General features: G+C 36.3%; 1 long non-coding RNA gene across 1 annotated transcript in view; it reads right to left on the bottom strand.

Annotated features, from left to right (window-relative positions):
- Window positions 1-23,057, bottom strand: part of LOC135147764 (uncharacterized) — a 42,720-nt gene extending 19,663 nt beyond the window's left edge. Inside the window, exons 1-2 of the long non-coding RNA XR_010285562.1 lie at window positions 22,927-23,057; window positions 22,743-22,825 (exon numbers count right to left, since the gene is read on the bottom strand). This is a non-coding gene — a long non-coding RNA (uncharacterized LOC135147764). The remainder of the gene's footprint in view (window positions 1-22,742; window positions 22,826-22,926) is intronic.
- Window positions 23,058-24,462: the final 1,405 nt, after the last annotated feature.

Here is a 24,462-nt window from a genome sequence, read left to right as displayed (position 1 = left end):
TAACCCTAATCTGTGTTTATATAGACACAGTTACAAAATCAATCTCTGATTTGATATCCTATAAATCAGCTATGTATTCTATCAATCAAAGATTGCTCCAGTTTTCTGTTTAGTTTCCATAGTCAGCAAATCACTCCTCCGCTTCTATCCTTCCTTGAAGTATATCCGCTTCTGAGCTCTTTACACGTGTAAACTCTGACGAGTCTTGACTATGTAAACTCTGATCAGACTTTATCAAACTCTGGTCAGACTTTACTAAACTCTGATCAGCTTCATCAAACTCTGATCAGCTTCCAGTTTAAACTCTGATCACTCCTGTTCTAAAACAAACTTTAAGAACATTAGTAATCATCAATTATATCTAACAATCTCCCCCAACTTGTGCATAAATATGTTATGTGCAAGTTAACAGATAATTGATGATGTCAAAACAGATAAGTCAAATGCAACAGAGTTTAACTATATAACAGAAAACTTTTAAAACTTACAGATACTTTACTCCTTAGCTTCATAGACACCATTTTCTGTCTTTAGATATCCTCTGAGGAGTTCTCTTTTTTCAGCTTCTTCAAGTACTGTAATCATCTGTCTCTTGATCTCTCTCAGCTCTGGATCTGAAACTCCAGTTTGGTAAATTGCAGCTCTGAGATCATATATCTTGTTTCTTCTCAAGTCTCTATCCAGCCTGATATTGTAAGCTTTATCAGACTCTTCATTGAATGCAAGAGTACTGATTCCAGCTATTGTCACTATTTTTGCTGAATTTTTCTTCATCTCAACCAGCTGTCCTTTATGATTGAGGTATTTAGGAATGAAAGGTCCAGCATTTTTGTTTCCTGTAATACCCATCTTTCTTCTGATTTGATCTTTGAGCAGATTGGAGATGTGTTGACATGAATTGTTCTTTACTTGAAATATGTGTGAAACATATCTCAATTCCTCCCAGTGTTTAGCATACAGATCTGCTTCAATTACTCTAAACACTGTTCCATCAGACATGAAGTAGATAAGTATGTTATCTCCTCTGTCATTCTTCACCAGCTGGACTGAATCTAATTTGTCCATTCTTTCTTGCAATGCTCCAGTCTTGGGAGCACAGAGAGATGAGGGGTCTGTTGACATTGATCCTATACTCTGATCAAATTTCTCATATTTAGATCCTAGCCCTCCTTTATCTCTTCCTGCTTTTTGACGAGAGATTGGTTGAATTGAGCCCTTTTCAAAGTTTATCTCAGTCATCAGACTTGGCTTTGCAAATCCTGCCAGTGGAGTAGTTGTTGGTTTGAACACAGCTTGAGCTTTGTCAGAGGTTGTGTCTTTCTTTGCTTCCTTATTAACTTGAGCTGTGTCAGAGGTTAATTTTTGTTGTTGTGATTCTGCAACATGAGCTTTGTCAGAGATTGCAGCTTCTGATTTCTTTTCCTTTACAACTTGATCTCTGTCAGAGGTTGTAGGCTTCTTCTTAGTCAACCCTTTTTCTAGGTGTGCATCTACTTTGCTTTTTCCCTTGGATGTATACTCATCTTTAGAGTATACCTTTTTGACTGGTAAACTCTGATCAGCAACAGTAGCTTCCTTGATCAATATCCCTTTTTGTTTTGGCTTGGTAGTTGTTTTTGCAGGCTTTTGAATTTTTCCAGAGTTTATAGCTTCAACATGTTCTTTCTTCAGTTCAGCTTCCTCTGCAGCAATCAACTCCAAATCCAATTTGGCTTCTGGATTCTCTTGTTCAAATATTAATCTAGCAAGTTCTTCATCAGTCATAGGTTTATCTGATCCAGCCACTGGTCTTTGCTTTGACCCAGATGTGACATTATGTGTTGGAACTGGAGCAGTCTTTGAACTTTGCTTAGACTTTGAACTGTCAGAGTTTAAACCTCTTCCATCAGTTGCAGCTTGGAATCTTTTGTTCTTTGTAAAGTCATCCACATCATCATCATCATCATTATTTTTCTTTCTCTTCAGAGCTTGAGAAGTAGACTTGCATTTGACTTGTGCTACTCTCTCCCCCTTTTTGACATCATCCTCATCAGGAATCAGTATTGAAGTTATCAGAGAAAGTGAAGACTGGATGGCTTCAAGCTGTTTGGACATTTTCTCTTGAGTAGACTCAATGGTGGTCATCCTCTTTTCCAGAGATTCATTTGCAGACACCAGTTTCTTAACATCATCTTTCAGAGGTAGTAGAGTCCTTTTCTTCTCCATAGTTTGAGTTTCCTTGAGACTGGCCACCTCTGTTCTAAGACCATCTATAGACTTAGATGTCTGAGCTTGAGCAGGATGAAATGTCTTTAGATAAAGAACTGTAGCCTTGAGGCTTGACATGACATCAGAGTTTGTGATTTTATTCTCTGCCATAGATAGAAAATCTTCAGCTTTTGCTGGCTCCAGAGAATGTTGGTGGCTCAGCCAGAGTTTGTCCCATACTTCACTTGGTGGATCAACCTGAAGATCCCTGGGAAGTGGCTCAGAGTTTGTGTCCAGAGTTTGTAGCCTGGCATTATACTGGCTGGTAGATTCCCATTTTTGTTGTAGATGTGACAGAGGGACTTCATCATCATTTTCATCATTGTCATCATCTGAACTTTCATCATCCTCATCATTATCAGATGCAGGATTATCAACTTTCTCAACAGGATCTTTAGCAGATTTGTCTTGAGCTTCAGACTGTGATTTGCTAGGCTCTTCACCAGCCTTAGCAAGAGACTGCAGGGCTTCCAATGCTACCTTGTCAGATTCATCAACTACATCAGACTTGTAGTTTTCTGGAGCTGTATCATGAACAATGGCACCCTCAGGAATTGTCATTGGAGAATGAGGAATTGGTGTGGAGGGTCCATGATCAGATATTGGATTGTTACAATCAGACACTGGTGTCTCAGCTTCATCTGTAGCTTTCTCCTTGCATATAATTTCCTCATCTACTTCAGATGAAGTAGAGGATGCTGTGGCAGCAGAGATTGGAACAGCCTGAAGAGGAAGCACCATCAGAGCTTGAGATAGATCATCAGGAGTTGTAGTGGATGGTGCTTGCTCTTCTTCAACAGTAAAATCTGTGATCTCAGTTATGGGCACCCTTGTCCTCTTAGCCTTGTTAGCCCTTCTTTTTAATCTTGCTGGCTTTGTTTGAGGATTGGTCTGTATATTTTCAGAGTTTGTTGCAGGAGAAGGTTCAGAGTTTATTGCATGTGCAGGTTCAAGATCATCATAATCATAGGCTGCAACCAGTCTCCTTCTTTTCTGCTTTTGAGGAGAAGCAGCTTCAGAGTTTACAGGATCAGAGTGTACAGCATCAGAGTTTACAGCATCAGAGTTTGCTGGTTTATCAGACTTTGTCTTCAGAACTTGTGTAGCAACAGAGGTTCTGGTCTTCTTTGTAGAAGGGGCATCAGATTTTGTAGATTTGGATGGTTTAGGTGTTGATGATCTGGGTTTCCTGGTGACTTTAGGTGAAACTGGATGTTGTGGTTGGGGTTGAGTCTGTTGTTGTGGTGCCTGAGGCATATTCAGCCTAGCTCTTAATGGAGCTGGAATCTGTAGAGGCCTGAGAACTGGTCTCTTCTCATCTTTAGATATGAGATCTTTGAAAACCCTTTTATGAAGTTTAAAAGGTTTGATCTCATCTGCAGCATCAAAAGCCACTTCTCCAACAGTGGCATTAAACAACAATTGGCAAAATCGTGAAAAATATATAATCTTACGATTTTCATGCATTCTTTCACCAATATTTCTAATCACTAATCTACCAAAATCGAAATTAGTAGAATAGATCAGAGAATACCCAATCTGCAGCATGTCCATTGGAATAGCATCCCAGTTTGTAGATTTCTTCTGGAAAGCCCTGGTAATGCAATCAAAGAAAAAACTCCACTCCTTCTTGAGTCCTGGACGCTTCAATTGACCCAATTTATCCAGAGAATCGTAGTAGCCCAAATCGATCATCATTGTTCTGAGATTAGCATCTCCATTTGTAATGTACGCAGCATGCTCTGGCAGGTTGAGTGCTGCTCGGACGGTGGCTGGAGTAACAGAATACTGTGCTCCATCATATTCAAATACAATGGATGGTGACCCAGCTTCACCACCATTGTCATAATGCCCTGTTCTCCAGAAGGTAATGATTTGACTTCCTGAGAGTCTGGCATGAGCTGTAAGGGCTGTGGCCAGGACACTCTGTGCTAAGAGTTGCTGAAAGGGATGATAATCACTTGGAACATCAGTGATGTCAAGGATGGCAGCATGATTGTTGGGAACAAATTCAACACCTGCAAAAGTAAAAGCTGAGGTCGCCATTAGAACAGAGTTTGTGAATGAAGGTGTTTGAGAAGGTGTGTAGGAGAAGATTTGAATTTTTGAGAGAAGAGCGTAAGAGTTTGTTGAGAGAGTGTGTGTAAAGATTAAGTGTATAAGTGAATAATAAGCAATAAAATCTGATGTGATAAACTCTTCAGATTTTGTTTAGCTGTACACGCTTGGGCTCTTTGTTCACTTGGACACCTGTCAAATTTTGACTGGTAGATGAATGTTAGTGGGATGTAGAAACGAGAGTAGTAATCATGAGTGCAGTAAAACATGTGCAGTAATAAATGCTGATTACACGTTCTCCTATTAAAATGTTTTTCATGCAAACCCACTAATAATACATCCGTTTGAAACACTCTCTTCACATTCTCTGAATATTTGAACTCCTGAAATGTACAAGATTAAAAAAAATCAAGATCAAATCTCTCGAATTTTAAACTCTGAGATTTAAATCAAAGAAAATAGATTTCTAAGTACCTCAGAATAGAGACATAATTTTCAGAATATTCATCAATAAATCAGAGTTTGTTATAAAATCCATAGCTCAATAATGTGCTTGTGAAATAATGTGTGTGATTTAACAAATGAAATCAGAGACTAAAGAATTTCACAATTTCGTAATTATAAGGTAGACAAGAATGATTTATTTAAACTCTCAAGACATAGACAATAGACATACTCTGATGAAGAAATATATAAAATAAACTAACCCCCCCTTTTTTTTTTTCCTCTCTTCTCAAGGACGCTTTTCAGTGTAAATGAATCACGACTTTTAAATATAATTTAGCAACAGTATTTCTCCAGTAATCAGAGATTGTGACTGGTCACCATAGATTATAAAATCTTGGCAATTACTTAATACCAGTAAATGTTTGGGTCTTCCCAGTCACTGTCATATAGACATCTAAGATCTCAAAGGAGTACCATGCTTATTTCCAGGGGTGTGTATAGCATCAGAGTTTATAAACACTGTCTAATTTACTGAGAGAAAATGCAAATTAATCAGTCTCACTTATAATTAAGATATGTGAAGTAATAGAGTCTCAATGATATCAATATGCATATAGTGTAAAATAGTAGCACAAAATTGAGATCAAGATTAAGGAACTTAACTAAGATTCATGATTACTAATTCAGATCATGCTTCATAGTATCTTCACAGGTTAAGTGTCTCAGAGAAATAAAAATAAGATCATTTATCAAGATTCAGAGTTTACAAACATCAGAGAATATCGTCAGAGAATGGCAATCAGAGTATAACAAACAGAGTACATCATCAGAGAATGTCATCAGAGTTTAACAATCAGAGTATATTATGACAGATTTGTGAGCAAAACATATGGTAATTTGACAATTCAAATTTGAAAGATCTAACCATTATGTTTACTCAGTTCCTGATATCATGCCTAGCTCATTCACCAGCCTAGTAAAAGTTGTTTCACTTAATGGTTTGGTGAAAATGTCTGCTAGCTGCTGTTCAGTAGGAACAAAGTGAAGTTCAATGGTTCCTTCCTCCACATGCTCCCTTATAAAATGATATCTTATACTGATGTGCTTTGTCAGAGAATGTTGAACTGGGTTTCCTGTCATAGCAATAGCACTTTGGTTATCACAATAAATAGGAATTTTAGAAAAGGATAACCCATAGTCCAACAGTTGATTCTTCATCCAAAGAATTTGAGCACAGCAGCTGCCTGCAGCTATATACTCTGACTCTGCTGTTGATGTTGAAATGGACTTCTGCTTCTTGCTGTACCAAGAAACAAGTCTTCCACCCAGAAATTGACAACTCCCACTTGTGCTTTTCCTGTCAATTTTGCAACCTGCAAAATCTGCATCAGAGTATCCAATTAGACTAAAATCTGATTCTCTAGGATACCATAATCCCAAAGATGTGGTTCCCTTGAGATATCTGAATATCCTCTTTACTGCAATCAGATGAGGCTCTCTTGGATCTGCCTGAAATCTTGCACATAGACATGTGGCATACATGATGTCTGGTCTACTTGCAGTCAGATAAAGCAAAGATCCAATCATTCCTCTATAGTTTGTGATATCCACTGATGCACCAGTATCTTTGTCTAGTTTGGTTGCTGTTGCCATAGGAGTAGTTGCAGCTGAACTGTCTTGCATACCAAATTTCTTCAAGAGATTTCTGGTATACTTGGCTTGATTGATAAAAATCCCATCTTCAGTCTGTTTAACTTGTAAACCCAGAAAATAACTGAGTTCCCCCATCATGCTCATTTGGTACCTAGATTGCATGAGCTTGGCAAATCTTTGACAGAGTTTAGCATTAGTGGAGCCAAAAATGATATCATCAACATAGATTTGAACTAAAAGCAGATCATTACCATGATTCAAGTAAAACAGTGTTTTATCTATGGTACCTCTAGTAAATCCACTTTCAAGAAGAAATTGAGCCAGAGTTTCATACCATGCCCTTGGAGCCTGCTTTAGTCCATAAAGTGCCTTGTCCAATCTATAGACATAGTCTGGATGCTTTGGATCCACAAAGCCTGGAGGTTGTTCAACATATACCTCTTCATCCAGTTTCCCATTAAGAAAAGCACTCTTGACATCCATCTGGAATACTTTGAATTTCTTGTGAGCAGCATAGGCCAGAAAGATTCTAATTGCCTCCAATCTTGCAACTGGAGCAAATGTCTCATCATAATCAATACCTTCCTGTTGTGAATACCCTTTTGCCACAAGCCTTGCTTTATTCCTTGTAATGACACCCTCACTGTCAGTTTTGTTTCTGAAAACCCATTTTGTACCAACTATGGATCTATCTTTAGGTCTTGGTACTAGGGTTTTAGGTCTTGGTACTAGGGTCCATACTTTGTTTCTCTCAAACTCATTTAGCTCCTCTTGCATTGCTTGAATCCAGTCAGCATCTTGAAGAGCTTCCTCCACCTTTTTAGGTTCTGTTTGTGACAGAAAGCAATGATGTAAACACTCATTTGCTGTAGCTGTCCTTGTTTGCACACCTGCTTCTGGATTTCCAATTATTAAATCAGGTGTGTGTGATTTTGTCCACTTCCTAGCATGTGGAAGTTGACCATTTTCATCATTGGATCCTCCCCCTTGATCCATGCTCTCTTGATTCTGTTGATCATTCTCTGTAGCTCCCCCTAAATTTGTGCTATCAGAGTTTGAATCAGTATTCTCTGATGAGTTTGAGTCAGCATTCTCTGATGAGTCTTGGGTAGAGTCTGAAACATTTTGATGTTCCTCCTCAACACGTGCTTCATCATCATGAACTTGTAAATTTTCATCAGAGTTTGCTGTATTTTGTTCACAGTCAGAGTTTGACTGTTCATCAGAGTTTGTCGAATCAGAGAATATTTCTTCATTTTCAAAATGCAATCTTTCATGATCATCCATGTCTGCTAAGCCAATAATTTTCTTGTCATCAAATGACACATGTATGGATTCCATGATCACCTTGGTTCTGAGATTGTAGACTCTGAAGGCCTTTGTTGTCAGAGGATAACCTACAAAAATGCCTTTATCAGCTTTTAAATCAAACTTGGTAAGCTGTTCTGGATGAGTCTTCAATACAAAGCATTTGCACCCAAATATATGAAAGTACTTCAGATTTGGCTTCTTTTTCTTCACCATCTCATATGGGGTCTTGCCATGCTTATTAATCAAGGTTGCATTTTGAGTGAAACAAGCTGTTTGAACAGCTTCTGCCCAGAAATAAGTAGGTAATTTAGCCTCATCAAGCATAGTTCTGGCAGCTTCTATAAGAGTCCTGTTTTTCCTCTCAACTACACCATTTTGCTGTGGTGTACCAGGTGCAGAAAATTGTTGTATTACACCTCTTTCTTTGCAGAACTCTTCCATTGTTGAATTTCTGAACTCAGTTCCATTATCACTTCTAATGATCTTCACTTTGTCTTCAGATCCATGATCCAGTTGCTTCACATGATCCATCAGATGCAAGGCTGTTTCATCTTTAGAGTGAAGAAAATATACCCAAGTATATCTGGTATACTCATCAACAATGACTAGAGCATATTTCTTCCTTGCAATGGATGGTGCATTGACTGGTCCAAATAGATCAACATGTAGAAGATAATATGGCTTCTTTATTGAGAATTCAGTCTTACTCTTGAAGGATGTCTTTCTCTGCTTGGCCTTTTGACATGAATCACATAATCCATCAGATGTGAGTAGTGATTCAGGGAGTCCTCTCACAAGCTTTTTCTTTATAAGCTCATTTATAGAGTTGAAATTAAGATGTGAGAGCTTCTTATGCCATTTCCAACTTTCTTCTGCAGAGATTCTTGTAGATAGGCAAATTGCTTTTCCTTCAGAGTTTGTAGGCAAGTGAATTTCATAAATATTCCCATGTCTTTGAGCAATCACTGCTACCTTGCCTGTTGACTTGCTTACTATCTCACTGTGTTCTTCATATAAATCAACATGATATCCTCTGTCACAGATTTGACTGACAGAGAGTAAATTGTGTTTTAGCCCTTGAACAAGAGCTACATTAGATATGATGAAATTTCCAAGATTGATGTTGCCATATCCCAGAGTCCTTCCTATGTTGCCATCTCCATAAGAAACACTTGGGCCAACTTTCTCCACAAACTCTGACAGCAGGGCCTTATTTCCAGTCATGTGTCCTGAACATCCACTGTCCAAGACTAGAATATTCTTCCTGTTGCCCTGCAATCACAAAGACCACTAATTGTTAGTTTTAAAGATCCAGACTTGCTTGGATCCCTTGGCCTTATTAAGTTTGTTAGCTTTTGCAGCGGAATTATCATTATCAGAGTTTGAGCTAACAGACTTTGGATCAGAGTTTGTACTAGAGACAGAGTTTGTACTTGCAGAGTTTTTATTAACCTTTAAAGAAGGTTTCAATTGATAATAATCATAATACAAACTATGATATTCTTTGCAAGTATAAATAGAATGCCATAAACTACCACAATGAAAACATGGATCTTGTGGTTTATATCTAATACTACTTTTTCTAACTCCAGACTTTGTAGGTAAGGAGTTAATGTCTTTGTTCTTCCTGCAAAAATTAGCAAGATGATTAGTATTTCCACAGTTATGGCATGTCTTCCTAGGTGCATTTGGAATAGGCATGTAGTTATTACTCTTGTCTATTCCAATCTTGCCATTTCTATTTTTCCTAGGCTCCTTGTTTTTGTCATCAGACCTTATCTCTTTAAGCTTATGTTTAAGCTGTTTCTGAGTCATCAGTCCTATGTTAACCTGTTTGGGCTTATCAGATTTTAAATTGTTGTTAATCTCTGATTTTGGTCTACTCTGTTTAGACTTAAAGGATTCAGCAACAAATTTAACAGGTTTAACCTTAGGTTTTTGAGTTTTAACAAACTCTGTTTTTGATGACTCAGCTTCTGAGTTATCAGTGTAACCTAGTCCCTTCTTCCAGTTTCCACTACCTAAGATATCCTGAGTAGTTTTGCCTGAATTAGTCCATGTCTTAATAATCTCCTTTTCCTTAGCAAGTTCTGATTGAAGAGATGCATACCTCTTTAATAATTCATCTTTGACAATGACAGCATCATCTCTTTCTTTCTGAACTTCCAACATCTGAACTAATTCTTTTTCTAGATAATCATTCCTTTTCTTTACACTTAGAGTTTCAGATTTTAATCTTTCGTTTTCTAAAGTCTGATCTCTAAAGCTGATATGCAAAGTTTTAAGAAACAATCTTAACTCAGTTATATCTTCAGTATCAAAGGCAAGAGTAGAATGAGGTACCTTTGCAGTAGATTCAGAGTTGTTGTCAGTGTTTGCCATCAGAGCATAATTGACTTCTTCCTCTGAATCAGATGTATCTGTCCAGTTTCCTTTCTTGGTGATAAAGGCTTTTTCTTTTTCCTTCTTGGCTTTCTTGCATTCAGATGCAAAGTGACCCTTTTCACCACAGTTGAAACAGGTATACTTGTCAGCCTTTCCAGCTTTCCCTTCCTTGCCCTCATTCTTCTTGAAGTTCTTCTTATCATAAACTCTGTCAGAGTTTCTGTCTTTCCTTGAAAAACTTTTGCCTTTGTTGAACTTTTTGTAGGCCAACTTCTTGAAGCTTTTCACCATCAATGCTGCTAACTGCATCATCTCATCATCACTTTCTTCAGAGTCTGAGGGATTATCAGAGTTTGAGTCATCAGAGTTTGATGACTCACTATCAGACTTTGTGACATGAGCTTTTCCCTTGCTTTTAGCAGCCTCCTCTTGAACTTTTAGAGCAACAGACTTTGATTTTCCTCCATGACGTTTGCTCCTTTGCTCCATCTCAAGTTCATGAGTCTTCAGTCTTCCATAAACATCATCAAGAGACATTTCTCCAAGATCAAGATTGTCTCTTATTGTAGGGACTTTCAAATCCCATTTTTCAGGAAGAGCCAGAAGGAATTTGAGGTTTGAGTCTTCAAGATCATATTCCTTGTTCACTAGAGATAAGTCATTCAACAGTTTGACAAATCTGTCATACAGATCTGTCAAGGACTCACCAGATTTGGAGTCAAAGTGCTCATACTCCTGTGTAAGGATTGTTTTTCTGTTTTTCTTTATGGTCTGAGTTCCCTGACATCTGGTTTCCAGAGCATCCCAGATTTGTTTAGCAGTTTTGCACCCAATTACCCTATTAGACATTGCATTATCAAGGGCACTGTGCAGAAGGTGTTTCACCTTAGAGTCTTTACCAATTGACAGGATGTCCTCAGGGGTATAATCTTTCTTTTCTTTTGGAACCATCTTCTGAGGTTCATCTGCAAGCCCAACAGAGAGCTTGGTGGGCATATGTGGTCCATCATAGATCCTGTCAAGGTATTCTGGATCAACAGAGTCTAAGAATATGATCATTCTCTCTTTCCAGACTGGATATTCAGATGCCTTAAGGATTGGAACTCTAAAGGATGAAGCTTGTGATTTTTCAGACATGATTGTGATTAAGATCTCACTGTAGTAATCTTAACAGAGCTGGCTCTGATACCACTTGTTAGGTCCTATAAACTCACTATATAAGATGATATAGTGATCACAATCTGTAACACAGTATGACAATATAAGAGATTGAAAACAATAAACTCTTATTCACAAAGCTTGAATGGTTACAAAAACTCTCTCAGTAATTTATATTGTATTACTAAGAGCTGCTAGGGTTCTTAACAATATACTCGATAACTCTACTGATCTTATAGAGTAACCCTAATCTGTGTTTATATAGACACAGTTACAAAATCAATCTCTGATTTGATATCCTATAAATCAGCTATGTATTCTATCAATCAAAGATTGCTCCAGTTTTCTGTTTAGTTTCCATAGTCAGCAAATCACTCCTCCGCTTCTATCCTTCCTTGAAGTATATCCGCTTCTGAGCTCTTTCCACGTGTAAACTCTGACGAGTCTTGACTATGTAAACTCTGATCAGACTTTATCAAACTCTGGTCAGACTTTACTAAACTCTGATCAGCTTCATCAAACTCTGATCAGCTTCCAGTTTAAACTCTGATCACTCCTGTTCTAAAACAAACTTTAAGAACATTAGTAATCATCAATTATATCTAACATATGCGCTAGTTACTCTACTTCTACTTAAACTAGTTGCTGCTTGGTGTATATCTAAATTAATGGCGTTGTCATCTCTCTGGTCCACCTATTAAGCCATAATTTCAGTCAACCTCAACCCTCTGATCCTTTCAAGTCAGTCATAAGAACTTCCTTCCAAAGCTAAATAACTACGTGTATATAATTGCATTACTTGTGCCTATAAAACCATCTTACTTAATTGTCTGTTACTCCCTCCGTCCCGGTGAGTAGTATACATATGGGGAGTGGCACGGAGGTTAAGAAAAAGTGTAATTTAGTGATGAAAAGTAAGAAAAGTGGGTGAAGTGATGGGACCGATTAATATTTAATGTGTAAAATGAGTGTAGTGTGAGTAAAGTGGTGGGACCTACTAATATTTAAGGTATAAAGTGGGTTTAGTGGAAGAAAGTAGTGGTTGTAGTTAAGTTTTTATATTATAAAAACTTACTATTTTTGGTATGTATACAATTGATGAGACGTGCCAAAAAGAAGACTATATACAATTCAATGCGACAGAGGGAGTACTATTCTGTGCTTTGTACTATATATGTTTTGATATTGTCACTAATGATTTGTGGATCAATCTGATTCTATGTGTATATATATAGTACTGGTGATTCAGTTTATCTTTCGAGATTTTGTCAAACAATTTTTACGAGCAAATGAAAAGCTATCTACCAGGTATCAATTGTGTACCTGTTAATATACCATTAATCTTTATGACTATTTTATTTGGACTTACCTATTATGGCTATTTCTAGATAAATTAATCTATTGTATTTCAGCCTACGTCGTTACCCACAAAGACATCAGAATCAAAGAAAAATAGTAAAGAGAAATATCTCCTGCCAAGATTAGACATAGGCAATTTTCCTTCTGGCTAAGATGGAAGGCAATGGGATGTTGACAGGTTTGTTAAAACAAAATTTAGCTTGTTTGCATCATTATCTTAGTCAGTAGTGATTTCATAGTGAGGATTACCTTCTAGGCATTAACTATGATTATTATGTCAGTATAGTTGGATCCTAGTTCAATCCAGGTACTGCTGATTCTTCAGATATCTAATTTCAAATCTAGTGGAAGAAAATTGTGAGCCTTTTGCATAAAACTAACTAATGGTAGGTGCATAGGTAAGTAGATTTAATTCTTTAAATAACCTAAATTAAGTCTGTTCATGAAACCCAAAAGATTGATGGTAGTCTGTAGGTCTTATCACCTTTACTTAAAACTTCTAAAATGTGACATTATTATAAAATTAACTAATTCAATTGGATGTGGCAGAACTCATGGAAGGTTCCGGGACCTCTGGTGTTATTCCATCTATCAATCTCTATTTGTGTTTCTTAAGAGAGGAAAAAATACTACTAGATGTTTAAATGTTGTATACAACCCAAACTATATATATTATTCATCTGGTGAGCTTAATCTAACTAATAGGCTGCCTAATTTAGTTATCCTAAACTAGAAGTTATGTATAATGAAGGTAATCTGTTGTTCCTTGTCTCTTTTTTAGAACCAATACTCATTCCTTAACTAGTTTTGGATTATAACCCTTAACAAAGCCGCGACTACTCAGATTTCTTTTAGCAGAACATTATTATCAATAGCCGCATTTTATTGAATACTTACCTCTGATTCTCAGTGTTCTACAAGCCTTCTTCCATCTATATTAATTCACCATCCAGTTGAAGGGCCTGTTTGGATAGGTTGTGAGCAGCTAAGTTGAACTTGTGATTCACATGGGAAATTATTGCTCCAGAAAAGTTTTCCATCAACATTTTAATATCGGCCAGAAGCATTCCTAGTTCATTATGATAAACCTTTGTACTATTCAACGCTTGAACCAACATCAATGAATAAGATGAGATATTCTTCAAAGGAAAGCCTATACTTTCTGCCCAACGCAGACCCACCAATAATGGTAGTGCTTCGGCCTGGAAAACTGATAAACTACCTTTCAGTGGTTTCGAGAGGGTAGCTTGGGCCCTTTTGTCTGTATTAAAAATAACCGCTCCAACCCCAATCATTTCTGTGGTTACACATAATACTGCATCTACAAACAGTACCACATCATATCTCTGGTTGATCCCTATGGACATGTTCTGTAACATCTATAATATTTGACTTATAAATATCACAATATTCCGTTTTGGTGATATATTAAATTTTCATATCTTAGTTGTTAAATTCTGTATAATCGACTTATTTTTCGTTATGTGACTTCCGGTTATAGTTAGAATGTACTTATTTGGTTTTTCATGAATGAATTTCGCTACGCGATTAAGTGATATTCTAGTTGCAACGGTTTTGACATAATAATAATAATTGTGCTCGTTGTCGCTACCTGATTTAATAATAATAGAGATTGACACGAATTAGTGATATTTGAGTAATTGCGAGTAGCCGATAGATTATAACTTGTAAAATAGCGAATTGAAACATTTCTTACTTGTATTTTTCGTGTATTATATTCTTGCTAATATATTTTTGTGTGATGTGAATATAAGAGCTCTCATTGTATTTATTCTTTTTAAATTCATCCTTTGTCCAAAATTTTTGAAAACTATTTTATTAAACTTCTAAAATCTCATATTATTTGTGATATTAATTTCATGATTTATAGATTTACACTTTATTTATTAAAACTCTTTCTTTAAATACTTTTTAAATCACACTTTTAATAATTATCAAAAGACTAGCCTACCCTTGCATGCAAAATCTCTAACAATAGCAAGAATGATAAGTTGGTAACTTCCACATTCCACTAGCACTTTGGTCAAGTTAAAGAGGAGTCAAAACACTCTACCGCACACTCATTTCTCACACACAACTCACCCACTCAAACCCTCTCATCTCTCTCTTCTCTCTCCCTCTCCTCTCCTCTCGGCCGAACCCCATTCCCCTCCCTCTCCACCATTTTTTCTTCATCTTCTTCATTAATTCAAGTTAAGCAAGTCAAGATCCTCATCACCTAGCTTTGCATCTTCATTTTGGAGGCTAGTTTACACTTGCATGTCAAAGAGCCTAGAGATCTTGGCTTGGATTCTTGTGGATTCAAGTTAAACTCATGGTTGGCTTAAAGTTTTGAACAAAACGTGGTCTTGAGGGAGTATCCACTCCCATTGTCAAGCCATGGTTTTGGTTTCAAACCATTCGGCCATGACCTTTAAGGGAGCCGAATGGAGTGGGTTTTTTGTGAATAATTTTGTGATAAGATGATGTTATGCTCATGGTTCAAGAAGTTTTGATCCCTTAAAATGTGTTTTACATAGTTTTAGAACTTGTATGTTATGATTTGTACAAGAAGAATGTGAATCTAGTGACCATATGCCACGACTTTCGAATGAATGCTATATGAGATGATTTGGAGTTGTTGACTTGGTTTTTGATCAATGCATGCTTCGGTTTTTGCCACAAAATGTTAGTATAGAAGGTGCCATGATGTATTATGCTCAGTTTTAATGCTTAACGAACTTATATGTATGTGCATTGGTTTGAAATTTGTTTAAAAACTGCTCATAAAATTCTGCTCTGCTGCCATGCCATGCTTTGCTTCGGTTATGTATATTTTTGGTTGAATAATGGATATAAACTCCCTTGTGTTGATGGTCAGTAGGTGTATGTTTATTGTAGATTAGGATTTGTGGCTTGGTTGATTGGTTTATGGAGTTTTGGAGGGATTTAAGGTGGAAGGAGACACACACACACTATGGCAGATTTTTGCACTAGAGAAAACTAGAGAATTGGATGTGTCATGGTTAAGCCCTCATAGGCCTGAGTTTCCTGGAGTTGGGACTTTGTTTGTACAAGTCTCCAGTAGCCTTAGAAGTCATAAAAACATCCATTTAGATAGATTCACACACTCATTTCAGAGAGCAACTCTGAATAGGGCACTTTGTAGTGTTATGCATTTTTGAGTGATTAAAACCATGTAATTGGTGAGGCCTTCATGGGGCCTTGCTTTAGATAAGTCTAATGAAGTCTTAGGAAGCTTAACAAGTCATTAGAATGGTTAATTGAGTTAGTTAAGTGAGTTGCAAGTGAGTGAAATCAGGGCAGTGTACTCAGCTAGATAGTCAAATTTTACAACCAAGTTAGAATGCATTGCATATGAGTGAGTCATCAGTGAGGCCTTGACCTCATATTGAGTTCATGAGTTAGTTTTAAGTCATATAAAATAGTGCAAGTTAGTTTAGGTCAATGAATTTAGTATAGAAGCATCATTTTTTCCAAGGCACACAAGTGTTGCCAAGGCAAGCATTTTAGTACGTCAAATAGGATGCATTTCATTGGTGAGTCTTGTGAGGTGGGGCACAAGTGTGCCTTACTCTTATTTGGTTAAGTTAAGGTCAATAAAGTGTAATTAGGAAGTGTTGGTCTTAGACCTTATGTGTTACTTGACTAATTGCTTAAGTGACTTAGGTATAATTAGAGACTATTAAGTGATAATAGCTAATTGATAAAATGCCATGCCTTACTTGTTATGTGCATTACTTGAGGAGTATGTGATTTGTTATTAATTAAGCTTAAGTGTATATATTTATATATACATCTCGCTACGCGATTAAATGATATTACTAGTTGCGACGGTTTTAACTTTATATTAATAAATGTGATCGTTGTCGTTACCCGATTTGATAATAATAGAGATATATGCGATTTAGTGATGTTTGATGAATTGCGAGTAGCCGATAAACTTTAACTTGTAAAATAGCGAATTGATATATATATATATATATATCTCATGATATTACGTGTATTATATTCGTGCTTTTATATTTTGTGTAATGCGAATATTAGAGCCTTTATTGCATATAATCTTTTAAATTCATTCTTTGTCTGAAATCTTTGAATACTATTTTATTAAACTTCTTAAATCCCATATTATTTGTGATATTAATTTCAAGATTTACAGATTTGTACTTTATTTATTAAAACTCTTTCTTTTAATACTTTTTGAATCACACTTTTATTATTTATCAAATGTCTAATCTACCCTTGCATGCATTTTACACTAACACTTGGAGGAGGGATAATCTAGTCATTTCTACAATCCACTACCACATCAAAACCCTCTTCTCTCATCTCTCTCTTCTCTCTCCCTCACCTCTCCCTCTCGGCTGATCTCAAACCCTCCCCTCTCTTCACCATTTTCTTCCATTCTTCATCATTTCAAGCTTTTGGAGGCCAAGACTTTCTTCATCCAAGCTTGTATTTTCATTTTGAGGTTAGAACCTATGTTGCATGTTGAATTTGGAACCGAAATGGGGCCTTAGTTCTTGTGAACTTAGGGTCACAATTTTGGAGGTTCCTAAAGATGAGCTTGATGTGTTTTTGGAGAGGTTTTATACCTATATTTGTCCAAAACACACATGTTTCATCACCCTCGGCAATGAACCTTAAGGGTGCCGAAGGGAATGGTTTGTTTTGGAGACTTGAATTCGAAATGTATGAAGTTTTGTTATGTTGCAAGAGATTTTGGTTCTTTTACAAGATGTTTTATAAAGTTTTAGAGCTTGCATGTTATGATTTGTACAAGAAATATGTGAAACTAGTGATCTTAAGCCATGACTTTCGAGTGGATGCTATATGTGATGATTTGGAGTTTTTAACTTGGTTTTTGGTCAATGCATGCTATTATTCTTGTGGAATATGGTTGGTTCTTAACATATATGATAGTATACAATGATAATCAGTGGTTATTTTGAGAGTATCATGTTCATATATTCGAAATTTTGCTCATGTATGCACCCTGAAAATTCTGCTCTGTTTTGGCTCATTATTTTGCTTCGGCATTGTATTTTATTTGGTTAAAAGTTGTGGTATCTTGCTTGGTGAGGATAGTCAGTAGATATATGTATCATGTAGAGTAGGTTTGTGGCTTATTTGCTTGGATTATGTTGTTTGGAAGGGAGTTAAGGTGGAAGGAGTCACACACACACCAAAGCAGATTTTTACACCATAGAAACCTTGAGAAATGGAGATGTCATGCTTAGGCCCTCATAGGCCCAAGTTACCAGGAGTTGGGGCTTGGTATATACAAGTCTCCAGTAGCCATAAGAGTCATAAAAATAATCATTTACATAGGTACACACACACACATTTTCGAGTATAGGGCAGAACAGGGCACTTTAGGATCAATTGCATCCTTGAGTGGTTAAAGCTATGTCATTGGTGAGGCCCTCGTGGGACCTTGATTTAGATGAGTTTAGGGAAGTCTTAGGAAGCTATTTGAGTCATTGGATTGGTGTATTGAGTGAGTTTAGTGAGTTTCAAGTTGGTAAGATCAGGGCAGTCCCTACAGCAAGTCAAGGTGTTCTGTGCCAACTTGGCATGGAGGCCTGAGCAAGGCCTTAGTGTCATTCCAAGTGCACAGCTTAGATTTAGGTCTTAGTTATCCAGAGGAGTCACAATTTCACCAAGGCACATGGTGGAAACATCTGTTTTTGCCAAGGCCCTCCAAGAGGTGCCAAACTGCCTAATCAGAATAGTCACTTGAGTGCATTAGTTTTAAAGGCCCTTGTGGGCAAGGCCTTTGAGTCACACCACTTCAAAAAGTCAGTTTAGGATCATATCAACCCTTAGAAGTCAATTTACAGTGAATGCCTTAAGTGGAGATGCCTCATTTCCACTAAAGAACACAAGTGTCACACATAGAGTCACATTTTAGAACCAACTTAAGGTGCATTGCATTTGAGTGTGTCATCAGTGAGTCCTTGACCTCATATTGAGTCCATGAGTTAGTTTTAAGTCATATTAGATAGTGCAAGTTAGTTTAAGTCAATGCACTTAGTGTAGATGCATTATTTTTACCAAGGCACACAAGTGTCGCCAAGGTAAGCATACTAATAAGTCACTTAGGTTGCACTTCACTTGTAAGTCTTGGGAGGTGGGGCACAAGTGTGCCTTACTATTAATTGGTTAAATTGAGGTCAGTAGAGTATAGTTATGAGGTGTTGGTCTTAGACCTTATGTGTTACGTGATTAATTGCTTAAGTGACTTAGGTATAATTAGAGGATTATTAAGTGATAATAGTTAAGTAATACAATGCCATGCTTTACTTGTTATGTGCATTACTTGATGAATATGTTACTTGTTTTAATTAAGTTTAAGTGTATATTTTATATATATGTATATATTTATATATATATATATATATATATATTTATACACGAAAGGGTAGTTAGCCTTGTAGTGACGAGGATACTATTAATTATAGGTGCAAGTAGGAGGCCAGGCAAGGAACCCCTAGAAGAATCTGTACAAGAGCTCAGTAAGCTTAGTCCAGGCAAGTGGAACTATATACTCTCCTTTATACACTCTTGATAATTGTATACCTTGCGAATGTCGAATTATTGTTTACTTAGAACCGAATCACCTTATCTGTCCCATATGATCATTACTTTGGATTCCAATAATACCCTTAATACTTGAATTATCCTTTTTCATATAATATCACCTTATACCCACATGAATACACTCTAATAGTCCCATGATGAATAATGAGAAGTTGATACCCCATATTAAACTGAATTACCTCTTTTGGAACCCTGATCTTAATAACATTCCCTATTTTGAGAAATATCACTTGTGTTTTAAAAACACCTTGCTTAATGACTTGTCTTTGATCAAGACCCCTTTTTGAAAATGAATTGAATTGAAAGACCTTAAAAAGGAATTGGATAACAATTTATTTAAGACTGAGGCGCTAGTCAACTATTGCAGCATCAGTAGCGGGGAGCCTGATGTCTGTTTATGGCCAATGTGTGCCGAGGATCCTCCCTGGTTGAATCACTTTATGTGGTTCGGATCTTGGTGTGGGCTGATCACCCCTCAATGCTCGTAGCGCTGTGTGTTTCCAATTCCAATAAACTTGTTATCTCACATTGCACCTTTACTTGTGATTATACCTTGTGATAGCCATTTTTATTATTGCACTTGATTATACTGCATATTGGGAACTATTATAGATTGTTTTCACTTGCTGAGCTTTTTGCTCATATATATTGTTGTATATTATAACCCTTCAGCGAAACCCGAGAATGGCCCGATTCAAGCAGACCGCCCGTAAGTCTACCTCAGGATCATGGATTGCGTATCGCCGTATGATGGAGCAGGTTGGGAACTCGTAGTTCCCTAATTTTATCATTTGGAACTTTTGGGATTTAAAAGGTGTAGTAATGACTTAGACTTAAATTTTTGGTTTGTAATAACTTTAGATGTTGTTCATACTCATTCCTGGTGATTCCGGGATTGTGGATTTAGACTTGTAGATTAATACTTTATAATTCTGTAGTTTAATTTAATATCGTATTATGCATGCTTGAGTCGGTTATTTATGGTGGGTCCGTCACAGACTAGCGATGGTCGTGATGCATCAGAGTATCCAGCATTTAAGGCAGTGTCCATTAAGAACACCGTCGAACATGGGTGTGCGCACACAATTAGGGCAAATGGGAATAAGACCCCTGGTGCAACATCAATGAACTGTTTAACTCTTCAATTTATGCAAGGATGAAGATGTCATTATTGTTGCAACGGAACTCCCCTGCTGCAGCATCAAGATTGTTTGTGCCTCCAATAGTTCCTGGACCCAGTCAACAACAAAGAATTTGTCGGAATCAGGTATTTAAGCATTATGATTATACTGGTGAAAACCTTAACAAGTACTTACATAATGATTATATTTGTAAAAACCTTGACTTATAATGAAATGTTTGTGAAACTTTAGATTGATGATACACAACCGACCATATGATGACTGGATCATTGTAGCCCAAAACAATCTATTGCTGGGAAAGTTTTTCATCAGCTTGAAAGTCTTTGATGTAATGCATGATCAGTTCTAGTGAACTAAGTAAGAATATTAATATATGATAGAATATCTAGATCATGTATAGTCAATTACTTTGCTTTTATTGCTGGGGTTGTACACTGTGCATGTAACCCCAGCAACAAAAGCAAAGTAATTGAATATACATGATCTTGATATTCTATCATATATTGATATTCTTACTTAATTCACAAGAACTGATCATGCAATACATTAGAGACTTTCAAGCTGATGAAAAACATTCCTACCAATAGATTGTTTTGGGCTACAATGATCCAGTCATCATATGGTCGGTTGTGAATCATCAATCTGAAGTTTAACAAACATTTCACCATAAGTCAAGGTTTTTACAAATATAATTATTATGTAAGTACTTGTTAAGGTTTTCACCAGTATAATTATAATGCTTAAATACATGATTCCGACCAATTCTTTATTGTTGACGGGGTCCTGGAACTATTGGAGGCACAAACAATCTTGATGCTGCAGCAGGGGAGTTCCGTTGCAAGAATAATGACATCTTCATCCTTGTAGAAATTGAAGAGTCGAACAGTTCATTGATGTTGCACCAGGGGTCTAAATCCCATTTGCGCTAATTGTGTGCGCACACTCATGTTCGACGGTGTTCTTAATGGACACTGCCTGAAATGTTGGATACTCTGATGCATCACGACCATCGCTAGTCTCAGTTGTTGCAGTTAAAAAAGGAGAGTATTGATATTAGTATTATTGTTCCATCGATCTACACTAACTTTTACAAACCTGCATTAATAAAAAATATACCTACCTACACCGTTACACACACTAAAATGATCACTGATATTATATACAGTTTAACTTGATTTCCTCACGCAACGGCTGCTCTTGCTTCTTTTTCTCATCTTTAGGTACAAAACTACCATCAGCTTTAAAAACACAATCCGACTTACTTTTGGCACATTGCATACGCTATAAATGAAAGTCACATTAGAACAATACGATTTAATATAAGAATTTTCTTCATGTTAGCGAGACATTAAAACTTCTCATAAAGTATAAAAATATAAATACCATTCACTGACAGTTACTTTTGATCAAAGGTGGGTGTAGTGTCTCGGAACCTTACATTTAATATTGTTTATGTAAAACTTATCCTTTGAGATGCTTGCTCAGTTTTCAGATTTTTTAATAGAGTTACTGGTTGTTTGCAGGAGTGGACTGATCCGGTCATAATCAAGACAAAGATGAGACGCTTATAGACTCAGGTGATATGCAAAAGGTGCTGACTAGGTGATCTCTCAATCAATCATTTTTTGAAAGATGCTAAAGCCTTTGCCATGATCAAAGATACCTCAGAAATTTTTTTGGATACTTTTTGATTCTCTTGCATTTTGGTACTCTAATAGAACTTCGGACGGCTCCTAGTACTCAATGTAGTGATTCATTTCTGTGTAGTAATTAAGTATAATAATAGTTGTCGATATTTGGGATTTAATTAAGTTATGTTAAATTAAATTGAGTTGCTAGTATGATAAAATTAAAGTATGAGTGAATTTGTAGTAGTGAAAGTAACAAAATGTGACAACTCGGCTCAAAAATTTAACAAACAGCTTAAAAATCTAACACGGCAATGTGACTCGGCCAGTAACTCAGTAAAACAGAATTCAATGCCTAGGAAACTCTGTTGCAACTCTGTAAATTCAAAACTACACAGCAACTTGGAACTAAAAATCAACCAACAGACGCAACTCACAATTTATTGCTATTAACATCAAAGAAAAACTCAAAGCGGAACAGGGGCTGCACATCAATCTACACAGCAACACAAGCGCAAAAACAAACTTCAAAACTACAACCAATCGGCTAAATACAAAGTGACACAGGCAAAAACGAAAAGAAAAACAGGCCATACACAAACTCAGTAGATCATCACAAACCAAACTCAAGCAAATTGTAGCTCATAATGTCACTCAGGCATATCATCAAACACGTTGTATAAATGAAGGGAGGTGCGAATATAAGAAAATATAAAGAATCAGTTACCTTAAACTCAAAGAATCGAACCCGAATGAAGCCCCAAATCAAAACCCTAATTCTAATCGAATAAATTGAACCAGGCTGAAGACCTGAGATAAAAAGAAAGCCCAAATTAACAGCAAAAATAGTGAAAAATAGAACTAAAATTGAATGGCTTAGAAAGAAACCTAACTTCTATGAGTGTGTGTACCGTGAGTATGAGTGTGTACACAAAGAATAGGGAAAGAAAGTGAGAGTAGAGGAGAGCGTCGAGAAGGTGGGTACTGAGAAGGTAAGTGGGCGTGTGGATTGGGCGGGTTTTTTGTCGGTCATCTAATTTTCATCAAATTTCATCAGCATAAAAAGATTTCATCATATCTTATATTCTTATTATACAATTTCGATACTTTAAGTAAGTGTTTAAATATTGATCTGAAAATGTGAAAAGATATTTTTAATTTTATTTTCACTTATTACTACCTAATTAAGAAGCCGCGTGTTGCGGCACCCTATAAAAATTATATTAATGATTCAAAATTAATATATGTAGAATATAATAAATTTTATGTTATAAATAAATTTTAGGCTTAAATTTAAATAAACCATTCAAGTTTGCTTGTTTGTGCACAGCAGCCCTCAAACTAAAAAACTCGATAACCTCACCATCCAAGTACTGAAATTGTACAACACGGTCATTGGCAAAGATGATGACCCCAGTTTGTGAGAGGATGGTTCACACTCTCTGGAATTTGAAGGTGGTCTGTGCATAACAAGCTCGAAACAATGATGAACAACAGAACCATTCAAGTTTGTTCTTTAGTCATTTCAGATTTTGGTTGTAATACCCTGACTTTATTTTATTTGAAAATACATAAATTATATGTATTTTAAAGAATATTATTATATTTTCTTCCTTCTTAAAAATATTGTGTTCAATCCGAGAATAATATTTTGGAAGATATCGACCCAATCATTATTTGGGGCAAATGATAGGTAGGCTTAGTTAAGTTACCAAGCCCAACTTTTAAGTTAGTAGACTCATGCTCAATCTCAATATATAGTTGAGACATGAGACTTGCACTCACATCTTCTCGATGTGGGACAAGTGTTTTATAAATAAATAATCTTGGAAGAGTAAACTTTTTGACTTTAATGCCCTGTTTAGAAACATAAACTTGTTATTTGAATTAGGCTATATGTAAAGTCAAGTGAAAGATTATTTGTACTTGTCTTAATTATATTGAACTTTGTAAGTTCTATGCTCAACTTTTAGAAAGGATGAGTTCCATTTAATTACTTAAACAAATAGATCTATTGGCATTATATAGAGTTGGGAAGGAGACCTATTCAAAATCTTCTCGATGTGGGAGAATTAAAGTTGTCCCCAAAACTAAACAACATGTTTAGCTTAGTTTGTTATAAGATACTAATGTAGGCTTCATAGCATTGTTATATAGAGAAAGAGGTGATCACTTGAGTGTATCTCCTCGATGTGGGACGAATAATCGTCCCAAAACCAAGCAAGATCACTTACTTGGTTGGATATAAAATACTAGTGTTGGCTAGTAGCCTTCTTATATAGAGAAAGAGCTTATATCTTTATTATATTCCCTCGATGTGGGACTTGGTGAAGTCCATAAACTTTGGAACTCATCCTTCATCTTGTTATTTATTTAATTATGAGAAAACATTTTTTTTTCTTCTAAATAAAATGTTTGAACTTATATTTAATTGGCTATGTTTAAGC

This window comes from Daucus carota, chromosome 7 (assembly GCF_001625215.2).
Source record: "Daucus carota subsp. sativus chromosome 7, DH1 v3.0, whole genome shotgun sequence".
Taxonomy (NCBI): Eukaryota; Viridiplantae; Streptophyta; class Magnoliopsida; order Apiales; family Apiaceae; genus Daucus; species Daucus carota.
This window is presented reverse-complemented; position numbering and strand designations above follow the sequence as displayed.